Raw genomic sequence first — 10,405 nt, forward strand, 5'->3', positions numbered from 1 at the left:
TTTTTTTGTATCTTTCCCTTCAACAGGTAGAGTGCAATGAAATACTATCCACATGTTATAGAGATGGACAAGACCCAAAAATGCTCTACACTCCCAAAGAAACTTCCCCTCTGCTCCTTTTCAGACTTTCAGGAAGAAAAAAAGACTCTTCTGTAGACAGTGAGCTATTTGTACAGGTCTACAGCATGTCTGCAAGCTTGCACTGGACTGTCGCTGGGATGGGTGACTGGTTTTACTGGTCTACCTCCACTCTCCTCAGCGTGAGCCGCAGGAGAGGGGCAAAGTGAGCAGAACAGCATGATCAGGGTGTAGTAGTGGAAACAGTTTTCCTGGGCAATCCTGGATGTGGGGCTTTACAGGCAACTTTCTCATTAGTGTAGCTTGCTAAAAATCCTATTGATTGCACAGGATGTCTTCAGACTTCATTCAGATTTATTAAGTCTGAGATTTTCACACAATGTACAGAAGCAAGCTCAGTCCTCACACGGTCAAACTGCAACACCTGGTATATTTCAGGTTTGCCCCCTCTAGACGTAAGTTTCAAACAACTTCCAATATGTGTGTCTTGGTTCCTTGCCATCTAATGTGGCCCCAACCAAGTGGTATAAAAGAGGTGGCGCAGCAGGATACCTTTATAATCTAATCGTGTCTCATTAGCCTGGCCTCGGGTCTGATGGCAGTCGGCACTATGCATCAGGTTAGCACACTGCCTTAGTTAGTCTTAGCTTGTTTTCCTAGGCAGACAGCACACTTGGTGCTCCAGCAGTCATTAAGAACCACAGCACGAGTGATGAGCTAAAGGCTGAGCTGGAGACTGGCCGGGAATCAGAGCACAAAACACACACATAGCTTTCATAGACAGTGATGGTTGGGCCTCATCCAACACCAAACGTAACACTGTATAGGACCTGATGTAGCCGCTTGTAAAAGAGCTGTCCATGTATGAGGCTCCACAAAAGACAGGATGAGACCGGTGCCATCAAAAACCGGAGCAATGTATTGTTTGCGGACAAAGCACTGTTCTCACTTTCATTTCTGGCTGTCTTCTGTATAAACAGGAAATTATATTTCTCATTGTTGACATCCAAAAGAAAGCACAAGGGACCCAGGGGAGAGAGAGAAGAGAGATACAAGGGATTGTGTGAGAGGAAAGCACATAAAGAGTGAAAAGTGAGGAGCTGTGAGGAGAAAGGAGACAGTAGGAGAAATATTGGCATCAGATATTTTCCCTGTTTTGCTGCAGGGCTGCATACATTTTGTCCGTGTTGTATATTTGAGCTTTTGGTGTCAGAAAGACTTTCCTTATTCTGCTACTCCACTGGATGTTATTTTTACCTCCAAAGTCAGTCGGACACGCTTTCCTATCTTTGTAGTTTTTCCTTAGAATCCAGAGTTGAAATCATTACCTTTTTCTTTGAAACCATAGAATATATTCACATTAATAATCAATTGTTAAAGTACCGTTAGTGCCACATTAACCTTTTGCCTAAACCTGTAGAACTGAATGCACTTTTCCAGATAATATTCTAATTCACATGCATTTTACATTTTGGATTCAAGTCTAACATTGCCTCTTGTTTACTGTGAAATCAGCTTCCATGTTGGCATATTAACTGAAGTAGAAAAGAGAAATTCCAAGTGAATATGACATATGTATAAAAAAGATACCTGGCCTGTCTCTAAGCTCTGAACTTAAGTCAAACCACACAAATTCAAGTCAAAGTTATGAGCCCTCAAAACACATTATTATTCTCTTTGTTGGTAATGAATGATGCTTTTCATCTCTTAAGGAGGAATACTTCACATATAATGTTGTGTGTTATGCAATGATTTTGTGTGTTGTCATAAATATTTTTGTGTGAAAGTGGGAAAGGGTGTGTGTGCACACATTTCTGTTTGTGCCGGAATTTCTGGTTGTAAGAAAACCTAAAGTTGCTCCCCTCATTCTGCCTGACACTGTGGCCAATCATAACCTTTCCCTGGGTTCGCTCGGTAACTCAGATCAAGCTTAAGGGGGCCCTGAAAACCATTCCATGTGCTCACACATATGCACACACACACACACACACAAACACATACATATCACCACCCCGGTGCCAGAACCCATTCATCAGGCCCTCATAGCTGGGCCCTGTCAACCTCCAGCCTCAGGCCTGTAGGCCTTGAGCCAGGGGCTCGAGTTCCGGGCTCCCCGCCAGTCTGTCATGGTGCTGGGCCACGGGCCAGCCTTCCATCAGCTTTGATGTGAGCTGGATAACCAAATGGCTGAAGAAGGGTGGCCACTCAGCACAGGAGTTACACAGCACACTGAACAGGTCAGTGAGCTACCATAAGCATTCAACATGTGCGCACACACACACACACACACACACACACACACACACACACACACACCAATATTAAAGGTCTCCAAAACATGGCTTAGGGAAAGGTTTTAGGTTTTTATTAAAGTTTCCATTGCATGTGCTCCTTGTTATAAAATTAAATTAACGCTTGAAATATTTTGTATTCTAATATGATTAATTGTGCTTAATTGTTTGATTTGGAGGCTCTATAGAACTCTACCTAATTAACATTGCAATAAATACATTTTTTTTATTGCTCCACATGCTGAGCTATAATTTGTCAGATTTTCATCATGCTAAAGACTGAAATATAGCGTTTTATGGCATTTGAAGGCCTGAGAGATTGATTGCATTGGAATAAAGCAGAAAAAGGCAATGAACTGTTGAATTATGTCGTGTTTTAAAATTGTGTGCCAACTCTCATCTGCATAGACAGGTTCGCCCCACTCTTTCTTTTCTCTCTTTCTCATAACACAGACCCACAGGGGCTCATGTACAAAGACCTCTCATTCACTCTCTTACACACCACCATAACAGTAATTTAACAACAGATTGAGCAATACATATTGCGAAATATTTTAGTCGACTAAAAACAACATTCATGTTTCAAAAACAACAAACGCTGATAAGTATGCTTGTGCTGATTGACATTTGTTGGATATTTTCAATGTGATATGAATTATGAAGGGAAAATTTGTGGTATTTCGATCTAATCTGAACCGTTTTGCTAACCGTTGTCTGACCTTGATATTGTAAGAGAAGGAAATGATTTTAATAAAACACTGGGCTGAAATATCAACTCATATCTTTGGCTGATTTTTTTGTTTTGTTTTGTTTTGTTTTTGGTCTTTCTCTGTCTCTCTTTCCATTATCTTTTTTTTTCTCTTCCTGTTTGATATCACAATGAATGTTTCTGATCAGCTCCTCTGTCAGCTTGTTAAACAGAATGGTTTAGTGATCATGAGAAAGCGTATCCATCTTCCTCTGAGGTCAGTGAGGCTTGACAGGCTACTGGATCCACCAACTTGTTCAGCATGTCACCCTCTCATAGTTCCTCTTTGGGGAACTTGTAAAACAAACTAGTGTCATGTATCAAAAAATTCTCTTCCAGTGTTTATCTGTAGGTGTGGTCCTAAAACAACAGTAAAGAAGTACTACTAATATGAAACAGTGATATTTTAGAAAAGCTTTAGTCCTTGCCAAATCAGGCAAACATACAAAATGTGGGAATACGGTGGCCTTTCTGAGCCCCCCTTTAAGAAAAGTCAAAGCCAATAGGAAGTGTGAATGTTCCACTAGCAGACACAGAAGGATATTCACCTTTAAAAAGGTGTTAGGTTTATTGGATCTAGTGGGACATTACCTGCATATCCAGCTATTCCATTTTTCCGTCTGCACTGTGTTGATTCATTAACCACAAAGACCTCAGTGTAAAGCCTCTGTTTAAACACCTTATTGCATTAAGTGCTTTTTAATGAGGGCGCTAACTAGCCCGGGTGTCAGTCATCAAGAAAAAGACGGCCAAAGCTGTTGGAAAAATATGTTTTTCTGTGGTATATTACATTTTTCCTGTGATGGTAAAGTTATGATGAGTGTATGTGTCCATTCTTCTCTCGTTCTCAGTCCAAGCGCATCCTGTGTGACCTGTGTGGGGGATTTTTCTGTATATCAATTCCTTAATAATGACACTGGCAGTGGCACAGTTCTCTCTGTTTCGCAATTGCATGACTGGGCCTCCATGCTCATTTGCAGTAATAATACGGACCATTTACTCTATTTGTTCTCAACACAGCAAATTAATAAGTTTGTCAGTTTCTCAGACTGATTTGACAAATTTTGGGTTAGTGGCTCATCTCCATCTAGGACTTAATTCTTGGCGCTCTGTTTCAATCAATTTGGAGTGCCAAGTCTTTCCCATAGTGTCCTGTAAAAAGGCTATGTCGCAGACTTCACACCTGCCACTTATAATTCAGATTTTCATGCAATGTATAATCCACATTTTATTTTATTTTCTCATCAAGCATGACCAATTTAATGTCCGTGGCAGGTGGGAAGATTTCAGGTTCTTAGGGAGGATTGCTGAGAACTGGCTCTCAGTTGATTGATTGCCACCAGTGGTCAGTGACTCACCGTGATCCCTCTTAAACTTGAACTTCAACACTTCACTGATTCGCTCCATTAATATGTACATTAAAGCAAATGACTTCATCTCAGAGACCAGGAGAGCATCAGTCACTGTCTGTCAGCTTCCTCTGTCGTTTCCTCTCGGTGTGTTTTTAAAAAAATGATTTATATTTTCACTCCTCAGTGCAATGACAGTGAGTGTGTTCAGCTAATTGTAATGTATGACATTAATCTACCGTAACAAGAGTGGCTCTTTCTTCTGTCCCTGTTGTAGACTGGTTTCAAAATGAATGCAGTTGATCCTGATAGCTTCTAGAGGAGAGGGGAACTAAGCAGAGGAACTAATTCTGTTCTACAAGGCACAGGGTCATATCAGGTGAAACTTGAATAAAGAGAAAGTCCGACTCAATTTGTTTAAATTATTTTATATTCTGCACTGTGAATGTGCCAGTTTTTGCAATCATCGTTTAGCTTCCTGAAGGTCTCACATCTCAAACAACATGTCTATCGATATCTGGAATTTGTTTTTGTATGTTTGATCTCTCTCAACTACAGCACAACTTTTTAGAGTCAGTTCAGCCACCTCTTGCAGGTAGTTTGCATAGTCATGGGAGATGTAGTTTAGAGCTAGACACTGAGGATGAAGATGGAAAAGGAAGCTCAATAACTGCTGTACAATACTTTAACCATAACTGGGCAGAGCTGCGCTAATGTCGGAGCAACCCCAGGGGCCCACTTTAGTGTAATCCACGAAGGCTTAGCAGGCTGACAGAATCACTCAGCTACTGGCTCTGACCTGGCACTCAGCTCCCTGTGGGGCAGAGCTAAACACACACACACACGCACACAAATACACATACATCACCACCTACCCCAGAGAAAAGAAAAGGAAGAGAAGATCCCATGGCCAACCACAAACAAGTAAGTCTGTTCTGGGCTTGTAAACATGTCTCATTGTGTAATATATCGCACGCCCACTCGGAAGAGCCCATAATGCAAAGATGTAACAACAGTAAACTGCACTGACTTAAAAATGGAGTTGTGTCAGAGGGTGAGATGACAGAAACACAGAGCATCAGCGTATATAGGAAGAGAAGATCAAATGTCAGAGTGGAATACTCCACAGTGAATGTTTACCTTTTTCATAAAAGTTCTGTAAATTCGATTAAAGCGCTCCTATAAAGAAAACCTTCATTTGGCAAAATGGTGATTCTTTATTACATTTAAGACAGAATAACAGATTGGAATCCTATGCTGTCCAATGAAGGTGAATATGTTTCCACATCTGTGAGCAATAAAGCAAGACGAGCTGCAGTGCACTAAGCTATTTTAGTACTGCGCACTCACACACACACATACACACACACATACACAAACAGCTATTCTGCTATGTTTACATTTCCAATTGCAATTATCTCATGGGATATCCTCTATTCTTCTGCTTTGCAGCTGAAAGCTTTAGTAAACATGACTATATGAGATGTAATTTATAACTAGGTAACCGGGATAAGCTGTTGAACCAAGGATAAGATAAACTGACTCCTGGAGTAAAACTTGTAAAGATGAGAACAGTAATTGAACTGATACTTATTTATGTTAGTACTTCTCTCTTTTCTCTACCACACACACAAAAGCCACAGTCGTGCACATTGAGAAATTGTGACCTCTATGTATAACCTTTCTATTTTCAGCCAGAGTTTTGCCCCATTGAAACAACTTGTGGTGTGAGTGGTTTCTGGGGGGGACATTGGGATAGAACTGGCAGTGAGAGAAGGGGGAGCCGGCAACTCTGTGGCACCGACCCATCTCTCTGATCCAATCCAGACTGTTTGTAACGTCACAGTGCGGTGTCCTACCCTCTTTCTCTAAAACACACAACCACAATCTCAAATAGCTCTAAATGCAGCTCTGCGGAGCGCTCTCATTTTGGCCCGATTGTAGCTTTATGAGAGTTTTACAGTAAGAGCCGGGGAATGGAACAAGCGCCACTTTGGCTTGGAGAGATGAGCTTTGCCAGACCTGCTGAACTGACAGCTCAAGTATTCTGTTTTCTGAAGCTTTAAAGCAGAGAGCTGGCCAGCGCTGATCAATTGTAAGATTGTATTTTATGTAGCTGCTTTTGTTTTCTGAAGTGACAGTTCAGATAGGTAAAGTCAGGATTTGATGTGGCAATATGAACAATGGTAAGACTACTCATATATATATACCCCAGGATTCACATAGCTATGATATTGCATGTTTAAAAAAAGGATAGGGCAGAATTCAAGCTGAAGTTTTATTTCACAGATGGTAAAATGTGGCATGCATTACATCAATATGTGTAGCTCAGTATACTGCAGTTATTGTAGAACACTGGTTGAACCTTTTCCACTGCAGGAACAGAATCAACTAAATGTTTATGAAGCTACAAAGTTGTGGACAGCAGATCTGGCTTTAGCAGAGGGAGGTTGTCTCATATCAATCAGCCGCTTTGTTTGTTAGGAAAACACAACTTGTCACGTAATCGTCCTGAAAAAACCTCGGAGGAATTTTAATGCAGTCAAAGAAGAATAGAGTAAAACAACTTGGTAAACCTCAGTTTTTATCCATCTTGTCCTGTTCATCATCTTAATTATCACCTTTGCATGAATCCAAAAACACTCGCTCACGCACATGCTTCAAGCACACAATATGAGTAGTTCTTTGCATATTTCAATGCATTTCAACTGTTCCTTTTGTGGGGAAGAAATTCTTCTTTAAATATTTGCTTCTGTTTATTTCCAGTGAGATAGTGAGATTAAAAAAAGCAGAAATATGAGAACAATGTGAGCTAGATGGAAGAGGGATTTCTTAGACAGGCTGTTGTTGTCTAAGATAAACTTAGAAGCAGATGTCAAAGAGATACCAAAGAGTTTACATCATCTTAAAATATGCTGAGCACCTTCTCCTCTTAAGTGTGTGTGCATCTGTGAAGCTACAAAGTGTTATTTGCGGTGAGCGGTTAGTTGTGTGTGTGCAAAACCCAAATCACAACCTTTCACCTTGTGACCACAGCCAAAAAAAGACAGTGTTGTTTCCTGCAGAACAGGCGTATAAATATTTACACAGTTGCCCGCATTATCTGTCAGACTAGGTAGAAGCAGAGACAGGGTCAGGTGGATAAAGCAGTCCTGAGAACAGACATCCAAGCATTTTGTTTGAACATTTGGAAGTATCCGTGCCTTTGACTGAGCGTGTCAGGTAAGTCATACCTTTGCACCTGTGAGTTTCAGGTTTCTTCTGGCTGCTGTGCACCTGGATTTCTGTTTATGCTCTAGCTAGAAGAGTCCTGCTGGTACTGTAAGAAGTTCAGCCAGTCACTCTTGACATTCAGGGAGCCTCATCCAGCACGTGCAAGTAGTTTCTGACCTTCATGTATGTAAGAAATCCAAAGTTGAAGGGTGATTTCATATCCTTATAAACCCTGGTGTTGACAGAAGGTTCAAATATGTAAAATGTCTTGCTGTCCTTGCTCTCCTTTGGGTTTCATTTTCTTTTTAAAAAGTTCTTTCAATCTCTCTGCTAACCTTGTATTTTTCTCTGCTGCTTTTGCTTATTGGCCTATGTGACACCAATCAAAAATGTAAACACTTGTCATGATGTAACACATTTGGTGAAAGTGGGTGCACACGCAAGTGCGCAGACACATGCACACACAGGGCCAATTGACGGGGTCACATATGGGATGTGCACCTAAAGTCAGTATCATTTTACCAGTGTAAATATTAGTGAATGTCAGGACCGTTTACACTGTAATGGCAGTCCTTCAGCTCTACTTTCCTTAAAGCACTTTCTCTCTGCTCTTCTCCCGTGGGCCTCTCCTCTCACAACCCTTCTCTTTATTACTCCCCTCTCATGTAATCCCCCGTTTCTCATTACCCAATCTCCTCTCCTGTTCTCTGCATCTCCTCTTGAGCTCCAGCAGTCTCTGACAAGGCCCAGTCGTCTTCCAGACAGTCCAGGCTTCCTTCCCCACATTGAAAAATCCCCCTCTTCCTATCCTCCTGACACAATATGATTAATCATTCCATTTACTGATGCACTGTCATTGGATTGTTGAGGGGTACTTATAATACAACCACAACCGCCCCCCTGAGAGATACCCAATCTTCAGGCCATCTTCAAAAGCACTCAAGCAAACTCTCCTTGTCTTTGTTCACTGCACGCCTAAAATAGCTGTCATCTAATGTGGGTTTGACTGTCACTAAATCTGCCCATGGGCAAGGACTCTGAGAAAAAGAATATACAGGAACTGGTAAAGAGGAACCTTGAAATGCTGTTAGTTTAAAAAGAAAAAGAAAGTTAGGTCTTATTTCATAGAATTAGTGGTCAAATCTCTAGTAAGGCACACACATTTCAAGAGGATAAATTTGTTCAGTAATGTATCTAAGACCAGTTTTATGTCAAGGAGTCAAAGGCACAGACAAACAAAACTTGACAAATTAAATCTGAGTAAATACTTCTCTGCTGGTTTTACATTTGATATTTATTGAAACAAAGTAGAGCATTGAGCCAATTTGTAAAAAGTAACAAAATATCAGCTATAACACAAGTTTAACAAACCTCAAATTCATGGAAAAGCTTATAAATATATATAGTTGGATTGGTAGAAACAGTTTGTCTATTGAGAATCATCACAGGGATAGTGAGCAGTTAACTGAGTGGTATTGGAAATCTTTGGCAATGCTAAAATTGGAACATCTGTGATATATAAGTGTGTAACAGTAAAGCTGAACATGAGTGAGAAGAAAGAATGTGTTTTTTTTTTCGAAATAATAAGGTGCATTTCCCTTTACAAAAACAGTGAAGAGCCGCATTAGTGAGAACAAAATTTTACAAAGTGACTTAAAAACTTGGGAATGTCCGACTAAATATTGATCTATGGTGGAGATGATACTTTTGTTTTAAGCTCACAGGAGGATCTGGATAAAGAAAATAAATACAGTTTACTGATTGGTTGGATAGACATACTATATACACAACATGGACTAATTCACCACTGTAACCACAACATTGCCCATATATATTTAAACCATGTTAAGTATTGTAGAATAATGTTAAATGGATAATCTGAATTAATATGGAAAACAATGTAGGCTATAATATTGATATATTTGCCGATGTACTGTAGTAAAAACAGCTGAACAGACACATACAGACAGGTTTAAGCCTCTGTATCAAAGTGCATAATGATGGAGGGCTTGTTGCAGCACCTGGGGAGCTCTAAGGCTTCTGGGACAGCTTAATAAATGGCCCAATCCCCAAAACAGCCTTTTTATTGTACCCATTGTACGTGTATGAACCAACAGTGTTCCTCACTTAACGTGTGGTGAGAGGGGACAAGCAGACTTTGGTAAGGATATGAAGGCTGGTTTGGGACTGGGCCCATGAAAACACATCCATACACAACGGCACACAGGCATACTCCTCTCAACACAGTCGTGCAGTCATTAACAAAGACCGAGGACCGCTTTGTTGATTATGCCTCAAATAGCAAACTCTTCTTGTTAGAAGATGGGAAGCACAGTCCAATTTTACAATCAGTGTGACCCATCTGACAAGAATTAAAAAAGAGTGAGGGTTGTGAGGGGTGGGGGTCGATTTCCAGCCAGTTTTAGGCACTTGAAGGGGTTAAAATCAGCTGGTGATGACTGGGCCAAAATAAACCATAGCAATCTCAAAATAAATATTTCACGATACTCTCAGTTTCTCAAAACATACGATTTTTTTTTGAAAAAAAAAAAAAAAAGTCAGTCTTTTTGCAATGGCATAATTGTTTAACTCTATAAATATAATTTATATAGTTTCTTTCTTCCATTCTCTCTCTGTGTTCAACTCCTTTGCTCCTCTGCTCATGAATACACACAGATGTATGCCCATCGTCTGCAAGCAAACACACACAGGCAACACTCCTCTTC

The sequence above is a fragment of the Scomber japonicus genome, chromosome 4 (assembly GCF_027409825.1).
Source record: "Scomber japonicus isolate fScoJap1 chromosome 4, fScoJap1.pri, whole genome shotgun sequence".
NCBI classification, from domain to species: Eukaryota; Metazoa; Chordata; class Actinopteri; order Scombriformes; family Scombridae; genus Scomber; species Scomber japonicus.